The sequence below is a fragment of the Thermobia domestica genome, chromosome 9, assembly GCF_964235325.1.
Source record: "Thermobia domestica chromosome 9, izTheDome1.hap1.1, whole genome shotgun sequence".
NCBI lineage: Eukaryota > Metazoa > Arthropoda > Insecta > Zygentoma > Lepismatidae > Thermobia > Thermobia domestica.
This window is the reverse complement of record NC_137462.1, coordinates 132,368,779-132,393,740: the sequence shown is the minus strand read 5'-3', so window position 1 is coordinate 132,393,740 and position 24,962 is coordinate 132,368,779. Positions and strand designations below refer to the sequence as shown.

At 38.9% G+C, this 24,962-nt stretch overlaps 1 long non-coding RNA gene across 2 annotated transcripts in view; it reads left to right on the top strand.

Annotated features, from left to right (window-relative positions):
• Positions 1–24,660, top strand: part of LOC145694131 (uncharacterized) — a 191,088-nt gene extending 166,428 nt beyond the window's left edge. For both annotated transcript variants that reach the window (XR_014132937.1, XR_014132936.1), the window contains exon 2: positions 24,368–24,660. This is a non-coding gene — a long non-coding RNA (uncharacterized LOC145694131). The remainder of the gene's footprint in view (positions 1–24,367) is intronic.
• Positions 24,661–24,962: the final 302 nt, after the last annotated feature.

Sequence of the window (24,962 nt, the reverse complement as noted above, 5' to 3'; positions counted from 1 at the left end):
GTTCCTTTAGAATAGAATGTTACCGGCACTATTGGCATCTGCTAAAGCGTTATGATATCTTATCAGAGGACGACCATACAACCCGACCCCGTATGTCCATGTAGTAACTCGCAGTATACTGTGATTGTCGACTAAAGCTGTAGGTGGTGTCGCTTGAGTTCCTCCGTCACTTTCATTGTAGTCGCAATACTAGGGTGACCAGACGTCCTCTTTTACCCGGACATGTCCTCTTTTTCAGACTCTAAGAAGGCGTCCGGGGGGATTTTGTAGAAAATAGTGAAATGTCCTCTTTTTTCGGGTTACTTTATGAACCATAATATTCATACAAATTAACATGTGAAAGAAATATATTTTTACCTAATTTTTAACAATAATAAAATTCCAATATTTTCTTATAAATAAATAAGTGTAAGAAATTTATTATGCCTATTGACATGAAAGGCCAAGCTGACCTATCGTATTTACTAATATAGAGAAAATGTAAGAGCGTTTTTTAAATTTTTCTTCCCTTTTAAAATAGGTGGTTATCCTTTTCTACATGCATAACTATTTTAATTCAAATGTTTTCAGCTTTGAAGGGTTATTTGCTTTCTCACGATAGCATCCCCCACATAATACATTAAAAAAAACGGTAGTTCATGTAAATTATAAACTAAATAGTGTTGGTGTGAAAGTTGACGATGTAAAAGCCTTTGATCAATTTTGTAACTTTCAGGGATCCTTACATGCCGGTAATTTAGCAGATGGTGAACAGTTAGATATCTAGCAATATTTGGGTTAAATACATTTCTGAATGAATAAATGAGAACAGAGTTACTGAAAATTGCTGATTTTTTTCTCATTAGATAGTCATAATGTTAACGTTGGAAGAGTGTTTTCTCAATCAGTGGACAAAGGAAAGGAGTAGATTATCCATAGAAACAATTCGAAGTATTGCATGTGTGCAGTATAATTTAAAGGAATATTCATAGTGTGAATTTTATGATTTCCTTTTGAAAAATAAATGTTAGTACAGATAGGAGCCCTCCCTCAATATCTCCACCTTGCCACGGTGGGGGGCCTTGCGTACTCTAATGATCCCAAGAGATATGCCGGAGATAGCTTCGCTATCAGAGAGCTTCCCATGCCGGACAGGTCTTTAGGGGTAGGAGTCAGACGAAGAGAGATATTATTGGAGTGGGCAGCAGCTCTACCATTACCACACTGAGGCAGAAGATGATTGACGTCGGCAAGGCTCAGATATGGACAAAAACAGGTAGGGATAGAATATCCTAAATGGCTTTTTCACTGGAAGGATCTGGATAACCACAATTTTACTCAGTCCCTAGAAAATAACATGGAAAGAGAAATAAGAGAATGTAATATTAAGGAATACGACACTACTGTTTCACAGAGGGTCGTCCCCGGCAGTGGAGAGAAACACAGCAGGGCCTCCTCGGTCGTCATCAAACGAAACCCTTGTAAGATAGGAACCTGGAATGTGTGATATCGTGCTTACAGTGTGGAAAACTGGAAAACCTGAAGAAAAAGATGGAACGCATGAAGATAGATATCTTGGGAATCAGCGAAGTTAGATGGCCTGATGGAGGAGAAAGGTGGAGCGGGGACTTCAGAATGATTAACTCAGGAGCTGCAAACGGTACTGCAAGAGTCAGTTTTGTCTTGAATAAGAAGATAGCACAGAAAGTCATAGGCAGTTGGAAATACAATGGAAAGATAATAATGTTGAAGATAGCAACCGAACCAAGAAATATGACGATAATCCAAGTATATATGCCTACATCAAGCTACACAGATGAGGAAGTAGAAGAAATCTATGAGCAAAAAGAAGAAGAATTGATGAAAGCTGAAGACCAGACCAATTTCATCATCATGGGTGACTGGAACGCAGTAGTCGGCGAAGGCAAAGAAGAGAATGTAACTAGGAATTTCGGTCTAGGAGAAAGGAATGCGGAGGTACACGATTGAGTTCTGCAAAAGCCATGATCTGACCGTAACAAAAGCTTTTTTGGAAAAATCACTAACAAGAAAATACACATGGACAAGACCAGTAGACAAAGAAAGATATCAAATAGACTATATACTAGTCCGACAAGCATTTAGAAATCAGTGAAGAACAGTAAGAATTACGCAGGAGCAGACGTTGACTCAGACCATAATTTAGTTTTGATGAAGAGCGAACTACGACTGAAGAGGAAACGAGTGGTAGCACCAAACAAAAGATGGAACGCAATTAAGCTAACATGTAAGAAGAGATAAATACATGAAAAGGGAATTTTCAAATGCGACAGACAAAGAGACGTCTACGGGAGCTTTAGTAGATGATGACATGGACTCGAAATAGGAAGCCATGAAAGCATGGATTACAAATGCTGCTGACAAGCACATAGGAAGAGAAACGAGAACCCAATATAAATCCTGGATAACAGCATAAATATTGGAAATGGAGCAAAGAAGACAATTCAAGATAAAAAAAACAAAGAAGAGCAATACAGAAGATACAGAAATCACATCAACAGAGAAGTAAAGAAGGCCAGAGAAAACGGGATAAAAACTTTATGCAAAGAAACTGAGGAAAATATAGTCAAAGGCAATACAGAAACGGCATGTACAAAAGTTAGAAAAGAGTTCGGAGAGAAAAAGAAACGCACAGACATTATCATAAAGAAGGACGGGACAACACTAATAGGAAAAGAGCAGATAACAAGAAGATGGAAGGAATACATTGAAGAACTCTACAAAGGAGACAGAGTGAACGAAGAAGAGATAGAGAAGGAAGAAGACGTGGATGAAAATGAATTAGGACTATCAATTTTACAGTGCAAATTTGACAATGTTTTGAAGAAAATGCAACATGGTAAAGCCTCAGGAATAGATCAAATACCAACGGAAGTGATTAAGACTCTCGGAATAGCAACAAAGAAGAAACTATTTAATCTTATTAATGAAATATACATCTCGGGAAAAATGCCAAGAGACTTGGAGGAAAGCATGTTGGTACTTATCTCGAAGAGGAAAGGCGCATTGAAATGCGAAGAAATCAGAATGTTAAGTTTGCTCTTTCACACATCAAAAATACTGTGCAAAATTATCGCACAACGAATAGAGGGGAAGATCGAAGAACGGTTATCAGAGGACCAGTTTGGATTTAGGAGGACAAGAGAAACAAGGGAAGCAATACTGAGTCTACGATTGATCATGCAACATCACATCAGAATAAACAAACCAATTGTGATAGCATTTGTAGATATTGAGAAGGCTTTCGACAACGTAGATTGGAATATCATGGTTCAGAGCATTGAAGAAGCTAGAGTAGATTACAGAGACAGAAGAATAATATACCAACTTTATAGCTATATAGCTGTTAATTGAAGACATCAGAGAAAAGCAAGAATAAGTGAATTTGTGGAGCAAGTTTGTGGACTTTTACCTCTGCTGTTCAATGTCTATATAGAAGATGCTATGAAAGAATTCTTGGATAAAAACGAGAAAGGCGTAAAAGTAAACGGTCAGGTTTTCAGCACAATAAGGTTTGCTGATGACATAGCGCTGATAGCAGAGAACGATGAGAACATGCAGGAAGCACTTTCAAACTTGAACGGCCAACTGGATAAAACATGCAAAATGAAAATAAATAAGAAGAAAACGAAAGTGATAAAGTGCCCAAGAGCAGGACAGGAAGGGGCAAACGTATGGCTAGATGGAAATAAAATCGAAGGCGTTAAGACGTTCCCTTATTTACGAAGTCTAATATCCTCGGACCTAAGAAGTGAAAAAGACGTAAGTACCAGACTAGCACAGGCTAAACAAGCATTCAATAGGAAAAGAGGACTACTAACATCAAGAAATGTGTCGCTGGACGTTCGTGAACTATTTATTAAAACACTGGTATGGAGCGTCGCGCTGTACGGATCAGAGAAGTGGACATTGAGAAAAGCTGAAATATCCAAGCTGGAAGCATTTGAAATTTCCAAGCATCAAGAAATGTGGTGTTGGTGCAGAATGCTGCGCATATCATGGATCGAATGGAAAAAGAATGAAGACGCACTAAAGGAAGCAAGTGAAGGACGACAGATCATGAAAATATTAGGAAAAAGAAGAAACAGCATGCTTGGCCATCTTAATCGACACTCCGATTGGATCACTGTGCTGATAGATGGAAAGGCAGAAGGTAAACCAGGAAGAGGAAGACCAAGGATACAATATCTAGATGCAGTTACGAAGAAGAGGTCTTATCAAAGTATAAAGCAGCTCTCCCAAGCAAGAGAAAAGTTTTAAAATTTCCATGTTGTCTACCAACCTATGGTTGAGGCAAACAAGAAGAAGACAGGAGGATGAAAAAAATGTAATACAGCTGAAAGTGAAAATGGATGAGTAATTTGTATGCGAAAATACATCATTGATGAGTCAGTGTAGCGTTTTATTAACAGTAATATCGTATACAATATTTTCTACGGTAATTATCATATGTATATATTATTTCAGTTCACGTTATTTTAGACAAACGTACTTTCTCCGAAGTCAGTAATCTTGAGTTACAATTTGCTTTAATGCTCAGTAAGACCTGTCCTCTTTGCCTATGTAGTTTTACCATGAGTTTTCTAGGCTGTCATCACATAGGACGCTGTCCGTCGCGACACACTCAATACACTTCCCACTTTCGTGACGCTTGCACAGCATAACTGAGGGCCAACAATTTACCTTCTTTCGAAAACAGACATTACCACTTACTGTTCCGTTCACCTTCTACTACTCCTCACGTAGTACACAATTTGCCCTAATACACCATAACCAACATCCCAGTTCCTGACCGTTGCCAACTCACATATTTGGCGTGTTTAGAAACCAGATGTTTCCATTGAATCGATATTTTTTTCTGTGTTCTTACGGAAAATTACGAAACGGAGAGAAAAAGATGGAAATACTAGAATTTAAACAACACCTTATTATTTATTACTATTAAATAATAAAAGAAAATACTGCTCTCGACTGACGTATTCAGGGCTCTTTGGCTAAGTCGAATTTTATTTTACTATAACCATAATGAATAGAAAAAGTGTACTGTTTTCATTTAACATGAAGAAAATAGAGCAAACTTTGAGCCTTTGATACTCAGGCAAATTACAGTGCTGTTGTCGCATCCAGATGAGTATCTTAAAAAAAACAAACGGACGTAGTATGCGTTTAGTTTTATGCCAAATAGAGGATGTAAGCCTTCTTAAATCTTCACATATTTATTCTACGATAGTTATTTTGTTTTCGTAATTATAAAACAGCGTGATTATAAATAACAACTGGTTGAAAATTCCTTTATGTTGTGTTTGTGGAAACTCAGAGACGCAAATACGTAAGTTGTCGCCCGGAGCAAGAACTCACCTTAGCGCCCCAATGACCAACTAAACCTAAAACGCTCTCACAAATACTCGTCCAATTTTGCGCCTTCTCAATCCGGCGCCCGGAGCACAAGCCCCGTTGGCCCTGCCCTAGTTGCGTCACTGTAGAAACCTGATTTTTTTCACTTTTAAGACCAACGTAAACTAGAGAAGATGAATGAAAAGTGAACGTCTATGATAAAGTCGATGATACGTGGCAAGAAACGGGGTAATTCCAAAAATATTCAAGAACATGATGTTGTTTTTATGTTACATATAATTTAAGAAGATACCTAATTGTTTTGTTCATTGATACAAATTGGATATGGAAATTCAAGGGAAATTAACATACACTATGTGATCAAAAGTATCTGGACATCTGGCTGAAAATGACTTACAAGTTCGTGGCGCAATGCATCGGTACTGCTGGAATTCAATATGGTGTTGGACAACACTTAGCCTTGATGACAGCTTCCACTCTCGAAGGCATATTTTCAATCAGGTGCTGAAAGGTTTCTTGGAGAATGGCAGCCCATTCTTCCCGGAGTGCTGAATTGATGAGAGCTCTCGATGTAGGACAGTGAGTCTTCCACGAAGTCGTCGTTCCGAAACATCCCAAAGGTGTTCTGTAGATTCAAGACAGGACTCTGTGCAGACCAGTCCATTACCGGGATGTTATGGTCGTGTCAACACTCCGCCACAGGCCGTGCAGTATGAACAGGTGCTCGATCGTGTTGAAAGATGCAATCGCCATCCCCGAATTGCTCTTCAACAGTATGAAGCAAGTAGGCCTGCGCTGTGAGAGTGCCACGCAAAACAACAAGGGGTACAAGCCCCTTCCAAGAAAAACACGGCAACACCATAACACCTCCACCTCCGAATTTTACTGTTGGCACACGCTGACAGATGACGTTCACCGGGCATTCGCCATATCCACACCCTGCCATCGGATCGCCACATTGTGTACCGTGATTTGTCACTCCACACAACGTTTTTCCGCTGTTCAATCGTCCAAGGTTTACACTCCTTACACAAAGCGAGGCGCCGTTTGTCATTTATCTGCGTGATGTGTGGCTTATGAACAGCCGCTCGACCATGGAATCCAAATTTTCTCAACTCACACCTAACTGTCATAGTACTTGGAGTGGATTCTGATGCAGTTTGAAATTCCTGTGTGATGGTCTGGAAGATGTTTGCCTATTACACTTTACGATCCTCTTCAACTGTCGGCGGTCTCTGTTAGTCAACAGACGAGGTCGGCCTGTACCCTTTTGTGCTGTACGTATCCCTTCACGTTTCCACTTCACTATCACATCAGACACAGTGGGTCTAGACCTAGGGATGTTTAGGAGTGTGGAAATCTCGCGTACAGACTTCTGACACAAGTGATACCCAATCACCTGACCACGTTCGAAGTCCGTGAGTTCCGCGGAGCGCCCCATTTTATGTCCGTGAACCTGGCCCCACCCACATAGGCACTAATTTTAAAACATATGCCAAAACTTAGTGCCCAATTAGTGCTGATGACCTGTAATGTTAAAAAAATTTGTGCCGTTACACAGACTTCAAAAAACAAAAAAGATTTTGGGTGGGGCTAGGTTCACGCTAGCCCCACCCACTCAACCGAGTGAGATGAAACCTATGCACAATGTTAGTGGTAAATTAGTGCTGTCGATACCGCATAAAAAGAAAATTAGTGCCACTATCAGTAGGCCAAATATATTAGAAAATCTAATATGGCGGCATCATCAAAGACAACAATCGATCCTCATTTTTATCATACTATACATAGCACTAATTTTCTTTCTATGCTTTATGGACAGCACTAATATAGCACTAATTTTTGGCGTGGTTTTCAAAATTAGTGCTGTTACACAAACGTCAAAAAACTAAAAAGAAATGGGTGGGGCTAGCGTGAACCTGGCCCCACCCACTCAACCGATTGAGATTAAACCTATGCACAATGTTAGTGTCAAATTAGTGCTGTCGATACCGCATAAAAAGAAAATTAGTGCCATTATCACTAGGCCAAATAATTCGAAAATCTAATATGGCGGCATCATCAAAGAAAACAATCTATCCTCATTTTTATCGTACTATACATGGCACTAATTTTCTTCTATGCGGCATCGTCAGCACTAATATAGCACTAATTTTTGGCATGGTTTTCAAAATTAGTGCTATTACACAAACGTCAAAAAATAAAAAGGAGTGGGTGGGGCTAGCGTGAACCTAGCCCCACCCACTCAACCGATTTAGATGAAACCTATACACAATGTTAGTGTTAAATTAGTGCTGTCGATACCGCATAAAAAGAAAATTAGTGCCATTATCACTAGCCCAAATAATTCGAAAATCTAATATGGCGGCATCATCAAAGAAAACAATCGATCCTCATTTTTATCATACTATACATAGCACTAATTTTCTTTCTATGCGGTATCGTCAGCACTAATTCAGCACTAATTTTTGGCATAGTTTACAAAATCAGTGCTATTACACAAAATGCTAAAACCGCACTAATGTTTCCTTTATTGTTTATCTGGAGGTGGTGAGTTATATGTTATGAATCTCCCATATGAAATACATGGGGATATTTTATTGCTCCTAAGTGCTTCGTAGTGCACCAACAACTGAAGTTAATGTTTTATTATTATATGTGCTACAAATAAAATAGGTTTAAACGTTAGGGTGAAGTTAGTTGTCCCACTTCAAGTACTAACTAAAAAATGAGTGGGATTCGTTAGTACATCGTTAGTGCTTCAAAAAACTAACAGTTGCAATAATGTTGGACTATTAGTTTAGTTATGGCCAATTACATGTCACGAAATTCACATAAGAAATGTATGGGGAATTTTTCATTGCATTGATTCCCGCCAAATTTATATGCACTAATAATCTCTTCTAAGGAAACCGTTAATGCATTTTTAGTTCTTCTTTGTGCACCAACACCTAATGTTAGTGTTTCGTTAGTATAGGCCGTGCGTGAACCTTGCGCCCCCACTTCAAGTACTAACGTAAATATTAGTACCATTCCTTAGTGCATCTTTAGTGGTTGTATGAAACACTAACAATTTCGTTAGTGCTTCACTGTTAGTGTACTTATGTCCAATTACATGTCAGAGAACACAGATAAGAAATGTATGTTGAATTTTTCATTGTGTCAAATTTCCGCCAAATTCAAAAGCACTAATGATCTCCTCTAGTGCAATCGTAAGTGCATCATTAGTACTTCTTAGTGCTGCAACCACTAACGCTAGTGCTTCATTCGTGTAGATGCTAAAAGTAAAATATCTTTCGAGGTTTGCTTGAACTTCCCCCCGAAAAAATTAGTGATATTCATTAGTATATTGATAGTGCTTCCATTAAACACTAACAGCTTATATGGAATTTGATGTTTCTGAAGTTGGCCCTTCAATAAAAATCTTCAATAAATCACAATATATGGTAGCACTAACGTTAATGCTTAGTACGTTTAAATGCACTAACAATGCTATAACGATTCACGTTAACCCCATGTTTCTACATCAATTTGTATAGATATGGATATTTCTGGAGTTGTCCCCCAACCAAAAATCTCCAATAACTCGTAAACTCTCATACCACTAACGTTAGTGCTTAATGCGTTTACGCGCACTAACGATGCACTAAGGATTGCCATTAACCCCAAATTTCTACGTCAATTTATATGGAATTTGATATTTTTGAAGTTGGCCCCCACCAAAAGTCTTCAATAACTCGTAAACTCTGATATCACTAACGTTAGTGCTTAGTGCGTTTAGTGGATAATGATGCACTAACAATTGCTACGTTTGTTGTAATTTGGAAGGTGGGAGCCAAACTTCAGACACGTCGCATAGAAAGAATATTATTGCTATGTATAAACGTGCTTGTAGTTGGCTCCCATCTCTTCCAAATTACACCAAACGTCACACATCGTTAGTGCATTGTTAGTGCACTTAAACGCACTAAGCACAAAGGGTAGTGCTATCTGAGTTTACGAGTAATTGAAGATTTTTGGTGAGGGGGAAATTCAGAAATATCAGATTCCATACAAATTTATGTAGAAACATGGAGTTAACGGCATCGTTAGTGCATCGTTAGTGCACTTAAACGCACTAAGCACTAACGTTAGTGCCATCATATTTTTTATGATTTATTGAATACTTTTGGTATTGGGGCTGCTTCAGAAATATCAAAATCCGTAGAAATGGACGTAGAAACATGGGGTTAACGGCAATGACTAATCCATCTTTAGTGGGGAGAATAACTACATATGAAGTTAACTCCTACCAAAAATCTTCAATATCTCGTAAATTGTGATTGCACTAACGTGTACCAACGATGCACTAACGATGTACGACGTTTGTTGTAATTTGGTAGAGGAAGGGAGAGGGCAACTTCAAACACGTCTCATAGAAATAAAAATATTGCTATGTATACACGTGCTTGAAGTTGGCCCCCCACCTCTCCCAAATTATACCAAACGTCGCACATCGTTAATGCATGGAAAGTGCACTTAAACGCACTAAGCACTAACGTTAGTGCTATCAGCGTTTACGAGTTACTGGAGATTTTTGGTGGGGGCAACTTCAGAAATATCCAAATCTATACAAATTGACGTAGAAACATGGAGTTAACGGCAATCGTTAGTACATCGAAAGTAGATCACTTAAACGTACTAAACACTAACGTTAGTGCTATCATATTTTGGGATTTATTCAAGATTTTTGGGGGAGGCAACTTCAGAAATATCAAATTCCATATAAATTGACTTAGAAACATAGGGTCAACGGAATCACTAATGCATCGTTGTGCCCTTAAACGCACTAAGCAATAACGTTAGTGCTACCACATATTGGGATTTATTCAAGATTTTTGGTGAGGGCAACTTCAGAAATATCCAAATCTATACAAATTGACGTAGAAACATGGGCTTAATGACAAATCGTTAGTGCATTGTTAGAATACTTAAACGCACTAGGCACTAACGTCATTGCTACCATATTTTGGTATTTCTTCAAGGCTTTCGGTGGGGACAAACTACAGAAATATCAAATTGTATACAAGCTGTTAGTGTCTTCTAGAACTAATGAATGACACTAACTTTCTCGTTAGTTCTCGAAGTGGGGAAAGCTCAAGCCAACTTCCAAATATATTTTAGTTTTAGCATCTACACTAATGAAGCACTAACGTTAGGGGTTGTTACACTAACAAGCACTAACACTGCACTAACGATTGCACTAGAAGAGGTCATGAGTGCTTTTAAAAGTGGTGGAACTTTGATATACTGAGAAATTCCTCATAAATTTCTTATAAACACTAACGAAACTCTTTCTAGAAGCACTAACGATCGCACTAATTTTTCCTAAGTGCTTATAGTAGGGCCTAAGTTCATACTATTTCCCAAAGTATTTTACATGTTGCACCTATACTAATGAAGCACTAACGTTACGTGTTGGTGCATTAAGAAGCACTAACGATGCGCTGACGAATGGATCTAATTTTTCCGTTAGTGGTTGAAGTATCTGTAGCAGCGAGAAATTGTCCCACGAAGGGTTTTCTTTCTAACACCTTCAATCGCTAGTGCATCGTTAATGATTCTTAGTGCATTAAAGCCTATCGTTAATGCTTTATTACTATAGGAGCTACAAATAAAAACCTTTTGTGGCGCCAAGTTGACGCTGCACCTGAAATTTCAAGTACTAATGAAAAACTTAGTGTTATTCCTTAGTGCTTCCTAGTGCACCGACAACTAACATTAGCGCTCCATTAGTGTAAGCTCTACAAGTAGAAAAACATTTGGGACCAGAGTGAATTTGGCTCCCATTTTAAGCACTAACGGAAAGTAAGTTTCATTCGTTCATGCATCGTTTGTGCTTCTACAAAACACACATAGTTTCGTAAATGCATAACTATTGATGTAGATATGGCTAATTACATGTCACGAAACTCCATAAGAAATCCATGGGGAAGTTTTCATTCCGTTAAATTTCCACCAAAATCAAAAGCACTGATGATCCCTTCCAGCGCAATTGTTAGTGCATCGCTAGTGCTTCTTAATGCACAACAACCTACAGTTCTTATTTATTAATGTAGGTGCTACAAGTAAACACAAAACCTTTGAAAACAGCGTTAACTTGGCAGAAATAACGAACACATTAGTGCCGTTTTTGTCGTTTGTGTAACAGCACTAATTTTGAAAACTATGCCAAAAATTAGTGCTTAATTAGTGCTGACGATAAATCATAGAAAGAAAATTAGTCCTATGTGTAGTATGATAAAACTGAGGATCGATTGTTTTCTTTGATGATGCCGCCATATTAGATTTTCGAATATATTTGGCCTACTGATAATGGCACTAATTTTCTTTTTATGCGGTATCGACAGCACTAATTTAACACTAACATTGTGTATAGGTTTCATCTCAATCGGTTGAGTGGGTGGGGCTAGGTTCACGCTAGCCCCACCCATTTCTGTTTAGTTTTTTGACGTTTGTGTAACAGCACTAATTTTGAAAACCATGCCAAAAATTAGTGCTATACTAGTGCTGACGATGCCGCATAGGTAGTAAATTAGTGCTATGTATAGTATGATAAAAATGAGGATCGATTGTTTCCTTTGATGATGCCGCCATATTAGATTTTTGAATTATTTGGCCTAGTGATAGTGGCACTAATTTTTTTATGCGGTATCGACAGCACTAATTTAACACTAACTTTGTGTATATGTTTCAATTCAATCGGTTGAGTGGGTGGGGCCAGGTTCACGCTAGCCCCACCCATTTCTTTTTAGTTTTTTGACGTTTGTGTAACAGCACTAATTTTGAAAACCACGCCGAAAATTAGTGCTGTCGATAAAGCATAGAAAGAAAATTAGTGCTATGTATAGTATGATAAAAATGAGGATCGATTGTTGTCTTTGATGAAGCCGCCATATTAGATTTTCTAATATATTTGGCCTACTGATAGTGGCACTAATTTTCTTTTTATGCGGTATCGACAGCACTAATTTACCACTAACATTGTGCATAGGTTTCATCTCACTCGGTTGAGTGGGTGGGGCTAGCGTGAACCTAGCCCCACCCAAAATCGTTTTTGTTTTTTGACGTTTGTGTAACAGCACTAATTTTTTTAACATTACAGGTCGTCAGCACTAATTCGGCCCTAACTTTTGTCATATGTTTTAAAATTAGTGCCGCTGTGGGTGGGGCCAGGTTCACGTGAAGACAGCCCCACCCACTTTTAATAATGGAACAGTAATTTTGTAAACTATGCCAAAAATTAGTGCTGACGATACTGCATAGAAAGAAGATGCGTGCTATATATCTTATCATAAAAATGAGGGATGTTTGGTTTTCTTTTATGATGCCGCCATTGAACATTTTCGAATATATTTTGGCCTTCTGATAATAGCACTAATTTTCTTTTTATGTGGTATCGACAGCACTAATTTAACACTAACCTTGGGTATAGGTTTCATCTCGATCGGTTGAGTGGGTGGGGCTAGCGTGAACCTAGCCCCACCCAGAATCTTTTTTGTTTTTTGAAGTCTGTGTAACGGCACAAATTTTTTTAACATTACAGGTTGTCAGCACTAATTGGGCACTCATTTTTGGCATATGTTTTAAAATTAGTGCCTATGTGGGTGGGGCCAGGTTCACGGACATCCCCATTTTGCTTTCTCACGATGTCTAATGACTACTGAGGTCGCTTATAACGAGTACCTCGCAGTAGGTGGCAGCACAATGCACCTAATATGAAAAACGTATGTTTAGGGGGATGTCTGTATAAGTTTGATCACATAGTGTATTTTAATTCATCGAAAATTATGCTTTTCGTAAAATAATAAAAAAAACATTTTCTGCGAAAGACAGAAAATATCCCATAAAATGTATGTGATAACCATTTTGACGAGAAAGTTTATTTTTAAGTTTCTTTTTTTTTAATTATTTAAAGAGGATGAAAGTAAAAATTACTTTAAACAAGTGCTGTTGTAAACTGTTCCGACATTAACCATCACATCCCACGACTCAAAGTAGGAGAAAGTAATTTGCCTACGAAAAGAACAGTTCTTACTGGATTCGAATCTAGGGGCTACTTTGGCTCAATGGTAGAGCGTTCACCTCTGGTGTATGGCGTTCTTAGTTCGATACCAGCTCGCACCAAGTAAGCTTCGCGTTGGACGAACACAGTTGGACGATTATCCCGTTTCCTCCCACTTTCTTCATTCCGCCATTTCATTCATTTCTCTTCATCTCCATCTCTTTAGCCTAGCCGGCATAGGCGTGGAACGTAAAACTTAAATATTTCACTTTTTTGATTCAAATATAAACGAAGTTACATAGTAGAGATACAAGCAAAAGGTAGCGAACCTAACCTCCCTGTTGTAAATATGTCGAATAGAGGTCAGGATATATTTTACAGAGTCTGGAACCAATCGTCACTATACAAAACATTTGTGGCTGTCCAACAAATAAAAGAAAAATTACAAAAAGAAAAATGGGAAAGCGAAACAAAGAAAACGAAACTTACATGAAATTACGAAGGGTTAGGAAAGAGCTTTATTCTGCTCACTCTCTTATTTATTATTATTCTTTTCGTCCATACAAATTCTAAACGATTTCGTAACATATATTTTTTAATATGTTTTTATTAGTATATCGCATACAATATTTCAAATGACAGAAATGATAAAGTTATTTGGTTTGTGTGAACCATTAAATGAAAATAAAAGCAAAAAATTTTGTTTAAAATATCCTAAAAATTACACAATATGTGATTTTCCGTAATTGTTCATAATCACGACTTCTTTTCTTTCCGTGAGTCTAATTTGTGGAAAGGCACCTTGTTAATATACGGCAAAAAAAAAAAAAAAAAAAAAAAAAAAAAAAAAAAAAAAAAAAAAAAAAAACAAGGCTTCTCGTGTCTTACAGAGCAATTGGTAGAAGCTGTATTGGAAGATACATCTGTAGATGCAACACTAACGCTACGTTGTGACATTGTAAATGAATTACATCGAGAACTTTTTTTTTAAAAACTTTACTCGCTATGCCATAACGTAACATTTGCTGCAAACCCATTTTAAAAAATACAAACTTATTTTTTTAAATAACGTTTTATAAAACTCCAATGCAAAGCTTAATATATAGTCTATATGCCTTTCTCCAGTTATTTTCCAGTATAACTCCGAAGCGCTTCAGCGGTTTTAACCAAACTTGGTACACGTATTATTTACGATCCAAGAAGCATTACTTTGGAGGTAACGCCCCTCTAGCACACTTGGGGGGAGATAGGAGGGCTGACATAAAAATGATTGAAAATAGCATATAGATAGCGTTGAATCCACAGTTCAAGGAATTGCTCCTAAGATAAATCGTGACATTCCTAATGCCCAAGTCCAACTTCAGACTAACACTCCTGGGCGGGGAGGGAGGTGATATGTAAAATAAGTTTTCGAAGTAGCTAACAAGCAACGTACAGAACAGGGCAGGATCAGATCCGACTCAAACTTCGCCCAGAGGGCACATAATAGGAAAGAAGAAAAAGTGCCAAATTAGAGCTGCCCCCGTCCAGAAACACCGGAGATATGCTCTGCAACATAATGCACCACGCAACAATATAATATAAGGTGAACCTCGCAAAATACCCGTTTATGTCGAAAACGGAAAGGATGGGCAGCACGAGAATGATATCAAGATATTTGATATGCTATAACACTGACTTGGCGGCCATCTTGAAGGCCGCGATCTTGAATATAGCTTAAGATATTGAAATGAGAAGCGGGGTGTGTGATATATCAATGTATGGTAAAATGCAAAGAGAAAAGAAATGACGTAACCGCGAAAAACATATGTGTAATGGTATGAACGGGACGAAGTGTAGAAGACTCGGGCAAAACAAACGTATATTCGAAGGACAGAATAATAGGGCAAAACCCCACGACAATAGTATGCGACAAGTAACTGCAACAGTGTCTGTGCATGGAAGTGCATCAGCCTTGACAAATTATGCCTTTTGAGGATATTGGGATTCCGTTTGGGACAGTGAAAACCATAGCTGCAACCTGCGATACGAGCAGTCGTTTGGAGACTTATAAATTACAAAGGACTATTTCTTATGGAACAGCAATTCGGCAGCACGCTTGCACGCTCATCATCTTGGATTGGTGAGCGAAAGCACGACCTACCTGAGCTTGAAGCCCACTCCAGGACAACGTTTTGTACGTTTTTTTTTTTATTTTCTTGGTGTTTCGTGTGAACAAGGGACATTTCGGCTTGTTTAAAACGTTTGTTTAAACAACACTATCTGAAACAAAGTGTGTACAGATGAGAAAGCCCAGCCATATTCTAGCTTACATTTTTCATGAATGTTACTCAGCCACGTAGTAGTCGTGAGCTCTGGGTTGTTTTGCGTTGGTTCGGAACGTAAAACAAGCAGAGAGCTGCATATTTAGGGCATTCTAAAAACAGTTCCTAATGCCAATGAGACTAAGTTCATGCTCTGAACATTTTTTGCCGTCTATTATAGACAGCCAAAAGCCGCCACCGTCGACGTTTTTGTAGAGTTGAGCGGGTTGCCGTTTTACCAAAATCTTAAATTTTCAAGGTGGATGCGGCAGGGTAAAGGGTGGTGCGAAAAATCCCTCCCCCTTTTTTTAGTGCAAAGCAGAGATGTTCACCCTCGCGAGGGTGGCCCTCTCGAGGGCATCCTCACCCTCAAGTTCCCTCGCCCACAGTGACGCGAGGGCGAGGACAAGTTTTGGCCGCGAGGGCGAGGACAAGCTTCGATGGCGAGGGTGAGGGTGCGCGAGGGCGAGGACAAGTTTCGGCAGCGAGGGCGAGGGTGCGCGAGGGCAAGGACAAGCTTCTATGGCGAGGGTGAGGGTGCGCGAGGGCGAGGACAAGATTCGGCAGCGAGGGCGAGGGTGCGCGAGGGCAAGGACAAGATTCGGCAGCGAGGGCGAGGGTGCGCGAGGGCGAGGACAAGCTTCGATGGCGAAGGTGAGGGTGCGCGAGGACGAGGAAAAGCTTCGACGAAGAGAGCGAGGTGAACGAGGGTGAGGGCCAAGTGTTACTGCGGGAGCGAGGGTGCACGATGGCTTGAGACAACTTCCTTCAGGAGAACGAGGACACGCGAGGGAGGAGGACAAGCTTCCTTAAAAGCAACTGTTTTGGGGTTTGCTGTTTGACCTCTTTTGGAGAGAGGCAAAATTTAAAATATCATCTGCCATGTCCCCTAGATGAAAAGTTAGTGTCATAGCAAGGTTATACAGTAATCGTATTTTTCCTTTCAATTAATTGCAGTAGACAATTTCTCGTGTGTACGTACATAATTATTAAAAATAATAATGCAAATAAAAATAATACAGTGAAACCTGTCTTTAGCGGAATCGAGCGGGACTGGTAAAAATTTCCGCTAAAATCAGGTTTCCGCTTGATGGAGGTAGACCTTTCCTTTAAAAAATATATGCTTATAACGGACATACTGAGAAATTACATTGCAGTACATATTTTGTTCAATAGTACTTCTTTCTTCTACAAATTAATACACAAAAAACTTAAAATGAACTGAAAATGTGCGATCCACACGTTTCCTTTATTTTTTCCAATAGTCAAGCAGGGTTTTCTGCATACATTGCTGCTCGGCTGCTCGATTTTCCACACACACATTAGCCTAAGAAACTACACTAAGTAAATCTGAGTCATTTTTCCGCACACACATTAGCCTGAGAAATTACACTAAGTAAAATCTGAATCATTTTTCCGCAGACACATTTGTAAGGTTAATCATCTTAAATATCATAAATATAATTCGGTTTGTATACACACTATTTAGCTATAATAATTTTTGATATAGCATTTAATTAATAAGTGGTTCCTTTTAAGTATACAGATGAACACAAATTATTATTGTGGTACTAGTTTTTAATAATTAAACACACGTAGCCGTATATCTTGACTTATTCTTCATTACATATTCCCTCGTAACCATATAGTTCGCCTCTGATTCTCTTTCTTGTAAATTGGCACAGGTAAATTTTATAATATACAACGTTATCGTTGTACATTAGCCTGAGAAACTACACTAAGTAAATCTGAGTCATTTTTCCGCACACACATTAGCCTGAGAAACTACACTAACTAAATCAAGAGTCATTTTTCTGCAAGGAAAATTGTTACAGATCCTTTACATTTCTGGGAGCATCTTGATACGTTTTTATCCTACACTCTTCTTCCAACTCGATATCGTATTCCTCATCTTCCTCCATCTCGTCTTCTCCTTTCCGACTTTTCGTAAGGTTCTTGATTAAGGCATCTGTTTTATTTCTGAAGTTTGCATATCACTCTCTATATTGATCTAATCCTCGGCATTGCAATTAGTGAAAGTTACTTCAGCTTACATTTCGTAAGATTAGCCGAAAATTGTGAGGGTTGAATATGAGTGTAAATAGTAGTTGCGGAAGGTCAACACTGTCCAGAAAGATTTAACAAAAGAACGAAGAATTTATTGCAGACATTGTAATGTATATGTTTCTCTTACCACTGCATGTCTAAAAATTTTCTAAATGCTGTAGTCCGGAACTACCAGAATTTTCCGTTAAAGGTTTATTTTGCTTTCCATTGTCCGCATAACACAGTTTTCGCTTAATGAAGGGACTTTCATGCGTTCTTTTACTCCAGAGTTAATGGGACCCTGAAATATTTCCGTTTAAGACAGTTTTCCGTTTAATAAAGGGTCCGTTGAAGGCAGGTTTTACTGTATTTGATTTTTCCCATGAAAGTTTCCGGGTAGAAATAGCGCTACATTAAGAAGTAAGTGTGCCTCATTGTTGCTCTCCCTGTGTTGCAGACGTTTTAGATAAGAAGTGTCTACTACACTGTCATGTTTAAAGAGTGTTGGTAGACAGACAGAATCAGTCACTCACGTCATTCAGCAGTAAATGACAAGAGCGCTGATATCTGAACAAACACAATCAACGAGAGAACCATCAGAATGCAGTAGATCAGATGGAGAAAGACTTGATGGAATGACTTTGGTTCATAGATGGCCATTTTGCTCTGGACTCTCTCGGACTCGGGCTCAATTTTTCTCAACTGGGCTCTCGCTCATTTATTCCTTGGGGAATCGTGCTCGGGCTCACTTCCCTCAGTTGGTCTCGCGCTGACTTATTTCATTGGCGCTCGGGGTAGCGCTTAATTATTGAACCCGAGAACGGTTGAGCGCGAATGCCGAGCTAGCGAGCGTTGGGCTCGTGAGTTTGGATGCCCATGAAATGGGCTGATTAATAGCATACATCCTCCTCCAATGTCCACCACTGATGAAGTTGTTACAATTAATCGGAATTTTTAACTTTTCATAGTTTTGTGACAGCCCAAACTATTATCTGAATCGATATTTGTTAAAATAATGTCAGTCACTATTGTATCGATTTTCATTGTTTCTGCTTTTATAATCTACGTGGGTAGAGCTATCATTTAGTTACAAAATAAATAATATGTTTTTTCTTGTCCTTAAATAGAAATATCTGACACGTTAATACTGAAATTTTGTTAAAAGAGCTGCTTTAACAAAATAAATTTAATAAGTTCCACAAGACCTAAGTTGTTTATGCAGCCGAAATTTGCAACTGTTGACTGATTGCCGTTTGGCGTCCTCTTTCGTCGGCGAGGCTATATGGGAAGTGGACCTATAGGTTTAACGCGGAATTCGATCTATTGTCGTTCAATGTTCTCCCACTCGGAATTGTCCCCAGAACCCCATGCACCAAAGGTTCGCGTGCAAGCCAGTGAGATAGGGTTTGTATGTTGTTGAGTTGAGTTGATTTTAGTTTAGCGTCCCTTTCAGCAGCGAGGCTATATGAGACGTGGACCTACTGATCCGAACCACATGAGCTCCCGCCGGGAATCGAACGGTTTGTATGTTGTGTTGTTCAATGATTTTTATTAGGAATAAAATACGTTACAGGATGATATACTGATTGTAAATATTATAGTGCAAGTATTGAATGATTGTGTGGTAAAAGGAGAAATATAAATTTGGACAAATTTAAAAAAAAGGCCTGGAAAAAACTGTAGGATATATGAAACATAAAACTTAGGAAAAGCCACTTCAGCAAAACGAGCAGGATTTTGTTGGGGGTAAATTGTTTAATCATATTATTATTAATTTCGCACAAATGTGCCACACATCATAGCATGGGCGGCGATTAGGGGGGCAAAGGGGGACAGTTACCCCCCCACTCTTTTGAAATGACCCATTAATGTCGCTATATAGTTTCATTTGGAAATATAAAGTTTTTGTATGTATTAAGGTTCATAGAATAAAAATGAGTGTTCTGAAGTATTTTATTTGTTTGCTGACGGAGTTTCAAAATTAAGCTCTTTAGATCTTTCCCTTTGAATTTGTTTAAATTCCTCAGTTACGCTACATACATCAGGGATGGCCAACGTGTTTACTGTCAAATTCTGACAGATAGTCCGCGGCAGTCACTCTACCGCCACTCATCAAACCTTGATTTCACCCTCACCCTCATGAGAGGCGCCCTTGTGTGGCTGAATACTTATGCTTGCATTGTAGTTCAAGGAACATTTTGAAGTAAAGGCATTGGATACTGTTGATAAATGATGTAAACGTCACTATCGACCGAGATCTCCATTGTAACAGTTGTTCCATTTTAGATGTTCCACAGTAAGTTATACGATGATATGTTTAGTTTCCTTTCTTTAGGACGTATGTTAAGCAAGGGCGGATCCAGGACGGACTTCTGGTGGGCGTGGTGGGTTGTAATACTGCTACTTAGAGCTACTTTTAAGAGCTCCAAACTCTGGGATGCGTTTTATTTGTATATATAAAATAAAGAAGTTTCCTCTTCTGGGGGGGAGCGATCGCACCGATCGCCCCCCCCTGGATCCGCCACTGACGATAAGGAAATAATTCAACAAATGGGTTGAATAATTGATGCTCTGATCCTCCCGAAGGAGGCCCTCTCGAGGCCTCCTCACCCTCAATTACCCTCGCCCTCAATGATATGAGGGCGAGGGTGCGCGAGGGCGAGGAAAAGTTTTGAGCACGAAGACGAGGGCGAGCGAGGATAATGGACAACTCCTATCGCGAGGGCGAGGACAAGCTTCGATGACGAGGGTGAGGGTGCGCGAGGGCGAGGAAAAGCTTCGACGAAAAGGGCGAGGATGTGCGAGGGCGAGGAGAAGCTTCGACAGCGAGGGTGAGGGTGCGCGAGGGCGAGGACAAGCTTCGATGGCGAGGGTGAGGGTGCGAGAGGGCGAGGAAAAGCTTTGATGGCGAGGGCGAGGGTGCGCGAGGGCGAGGACAAGTTTCGGCAGCGAGGGCGAGGGTGCGCGAGGTCGAGGACAAGCTTCGATGGCGTGGGTGAGGGTGCGCGAGGGCGAGGACAAGTTTTGGCCGCGAGGGAGAGGGTGCGCGAGGGCGAGGACAAGTTTCGGCAGCGAGGGCGAGGGTGCGCGAGGACGAGGACAAGTTTTGGCCGCTAGGGCGAGGACAAGTCTTGGCCGTGAGGGCGAGGGTGCGCGAGGGCGAGGACAAGTTTCGACAGCGAGGGTGAGGGCGCGCGAGGGCGATGGACAATTCCACTCGCGAGGGCGAGGGTGAACGAGGGCGAGGGCCAACTGCTACTGCGAGGGCGAGGGTGAGTGAGGTCAAAGTAAAATGGACATCTATGGTGCAAAGTCTCTGCCACGGGTAGCAACTTTTGCGCATTACCCATTTTCAAATTTTAAAAAACAAGTTTTTTTCGACCCACCGTTGTAATCAGCGGAAGATGTCTAAAGGAAGGAGAGGAAGAAAGAAAGACGTGTTGCCAGGCAACGGGATTTTAGCAAGACTCACGTGGAGTGTGAGTGAGACAGTACGGATGTTTTGAGTATATTTCGTGGAACTGGCGGCCTTATCAGGATCTACCATCATAGGTGGAAAGAGGAAAAGAACATAGAATGTGCCGTATCTTTTTTATAGCTAATTACCATGTCAAAGTAACAAAATATAAAATATAGTGTGCAAATGGGAAACCAATATAATCATACAGTGTTCTTATAACGCATACTGTATAGACATAGTGTTACAGGAAGACTTCGTCCGTCCGTCCAACTGCTGACAGGTATCAGAGCGAAATCAGTATATCAAGAAGAGGTTGCACGTCCTTCGTTACCCCTCTATTCAACCTGGAAGGGGTTCAAATTAGACATTTCCAGTTTCAACTTGTATCGCCCATAGCGGAGAGCTTTATTATTTATATTTTGCAAACGATTCAGCGTCCAAGACAACATACCAGAAATGTTTCCAACTATCAAAACCGGAAGTGGTTCAAATTCATGATTACTTCCCTTTCCAGTACTGATTTCCATAGAGCAAAAGTTGTAAGATATACATCAAGATGGGGCTTTTCACAATCGATTTATTATCCCAAGAATAGGTTCCATCTTCGCCATTAACCTTTTGAAACCGCAAGTGGTTTACATTAACAAATTCCAGTTTCAACATATCGTCATAGAACAAAAACGATGGTAGATAGACACAAGGTGTTTTTTTTTTTTTTTTTTTTTTTTTTTACAATCGATTCAGCATCCCAAGAATAGATTCCACTTAATCCATCACCCTTCTATTCAAGTAGGAAGGGAGAGCAACTGAAATAAGAGCTCGAGAAGCGGTGTTTTGCAATCGATTCAGCTTTCCATGAGTAAATTCTATCTCCTTTCTTAACTCTCTAATCAAGCCAAAAGTGGTTAAAATTAACGACTTCTAGTTCAACTTTTATCGTCATAGAACAAAAATAGAAATAGATAGCGAGTAATGACTTTTTGATATGGATTCAGCAGCCGAAGAATATGTTCTATCTTTCATCTTATTCCAGTAATAATGGATGTACTACTTCAAGTTTGAGTATTGAATTCGCGTAACTTGGAAGTCTCGTGAAGTTTCACACTGAGAATCAAAACTCTCTTGGTTATAAAAAGAAATGAGCCAATACGAAAGATTAGCCCGGCGTATGACTAACATGAAAATGAATAAACTTCCAGTATTCTTAGAGTACTTTAAACTACTAAGGACTCTAAGAATAAGTCGGTTGATATCCAAAAACATATTGCGATAACTTTGCTGGAGGTTTAAGTGTGTATTAATAAAGATGAACTCTTCAGTTCTTTGAAACTCTAACTTCAAAACCAATCGCTTAGGTTACACTGTGTCGATTGAGTCAATTACAAATCTTCATTCTTTTTTTGACTTGAAATCTAGTTTGATACGTTTTACGTATACAGCTCTTAGAAGTTAAAAATCATCTGTAATTTCATTCTGAACTTCTAGGGCCTTATGCAGAGTCGTTTTGACGACTGATTAAGGCAATACTACAGGGTTGACTAACAGATAGTTATCAAAAGTGTATTCAGAGTCTCTGATTAGGGCTTAGTAATCGACGGAGTTCATTACATGTGACTAATTATTCTAGAGCAGAGGGTACCCTTTTAGCCACGGTTTAGCTTGTGCGACACATTTCGCATTTCGTATGTTATATATATTTCCATTTTTACAGACTACGCATGCGTACATCTCTTTTCCGTAGTTGCCACATTTATTTTTCTCACCTGATGCATTGGGTTATATTAGTTAATAATACCCAAATCAATTTTTTAGTTGTACTTGAAGTAGACTCTGAATATCAAAAAGTACACCTTCCTTACTGAAGTTCTAGTATGACATTAACTAGTCGGTGACTAACTATTGGTTAAGGAATTCTCTCTGAATACCACCCCTAATGTATTCATCTTTAAACTGATGTCTTTTCCTAAACCAAAATCTTTCCTTTCTATTAATAGAAGTAAAACTTAGGAAGATTTCGAGATTCTCAGAATTTGCAATTCTTCCTGTGATCGGTCCATCACATTACCCATTAATAAACTACAACTGACCAAGAAATCCAATGATAACTAGTTATCAACCAGCAATCTAACACTAACGCTAGATATCGAAATCCAAGAGTCCATTGATCTCTTGGTACAGATCATGCACCTAAGGCTAGTCAATGAAGACACACATTATCAACTTCTAGATATTGTCGCTTCATACTTGTAGGTATACTTTTACGTATTTGTACCTCAGCTGCTGCATATAAATCGAGTCATCTGCATAAGCAAACCGTAATGATCAGTTTTCCACTACTAAAATGAAACTGAACTGGAACTTAAAATAATAATAATAATAATAATAATAATAATAATAATAATAATAATAATAATAATAATAATAATAATAATAATAGACCTATAAAGAAAAAAGAAATAGATGTATTCAACTTCTACCTTTCTCATAACAATAAGTTCTCTTTCAAATCTACAGATAACTTTCACACCTCTGGTTAGAGTGGAAGCTCTGGTACGGGTGAGGCGGGGTCTCTGGTTTCACTCCTGGCCAGAAGAGTTTCTTGTCCAGTCGTTTCAGCAGTGGCGGATCTAAGCCGGGGCTGGGGAGCCTAGGACTCCCCAGCTTTTTGGTGACAAGGATAATTGAAGATATTATTTATACACTTTTAACAGTTTATAGTAAACTCATGATATACCTATCATACTCTGGGTTCCGGCAGCCCCCCCCCAGTTTCCATCTTCTACATCCGCCACTGCATTCCAGTGGGTATTTTCGGAGTTATCCTGTTTCCTTCCACGTTATCATTCGACCAATTATTTCATCATTATTCACTTTAATTATACAACCCGTTACCTTTAGCCCAAACTTCATAATCATTGGAAGTTAAGCTATTCTTTTTATATATAGGAATTTCACTTCATTTAGTGCGAAAACGCCCTCTTTTAAATAAAATATCGATTACAATTTTTAAAAATATTGAAATGAAATTATTATAATAAAAACTACAACAGGAAAGTAAATTTCCTATGGTTTGTCTGTCTTGGAAATTGTTGATAAGTTAAGCAATAAATTTAATTTTTTCTTCTTTTCTTTCTTCTTTAGATTTTCGGCTTCTTTCTGGTTTTGATTGTCTTGGCAACTGGAGCTGATGACTTCAACAGCATCATGAGACAAATCATTGAAAAGGACGCTGAAGATTATTCAGAGAAAATGGTCGAGGATGAAGTTAACCGTAACAAGAGATCTTATGAAGGATTATATAGTGATTTTCACAATCAGAAACTAGATAGCAATTTTCAAAAGTTATATGTTCAATAAGGTCATGTTTCTTTATGTCCTGTACATTAAAACAAAATCACCGTCACATTTTGTAGTAAAATAAATGCATTTCTTATATGGATTCTTAAATTTGTATTCCTTTTATTTGTAATCTTTTCTTCAAGTTAAATCGGAAAAATCCCTGAACACTCATTTTATACGTACGTATTATTAAAAGAGTTGGACAAAACTACCACGAACGCAGGCTTTGTGCAGGTAGTACAGTGCTTCTATTTTAATTCCTTTACTACATATATCGATTTTTGTCGATGGAAAGAAATTTCCCTAATCTTCGAATGTCGACTATAGTTAATGTTTTTAAATTCTTTTTACCCGTAACTTGAGCTTGTTGAGAGTAGTCACTAAAGATGTTCCGTTT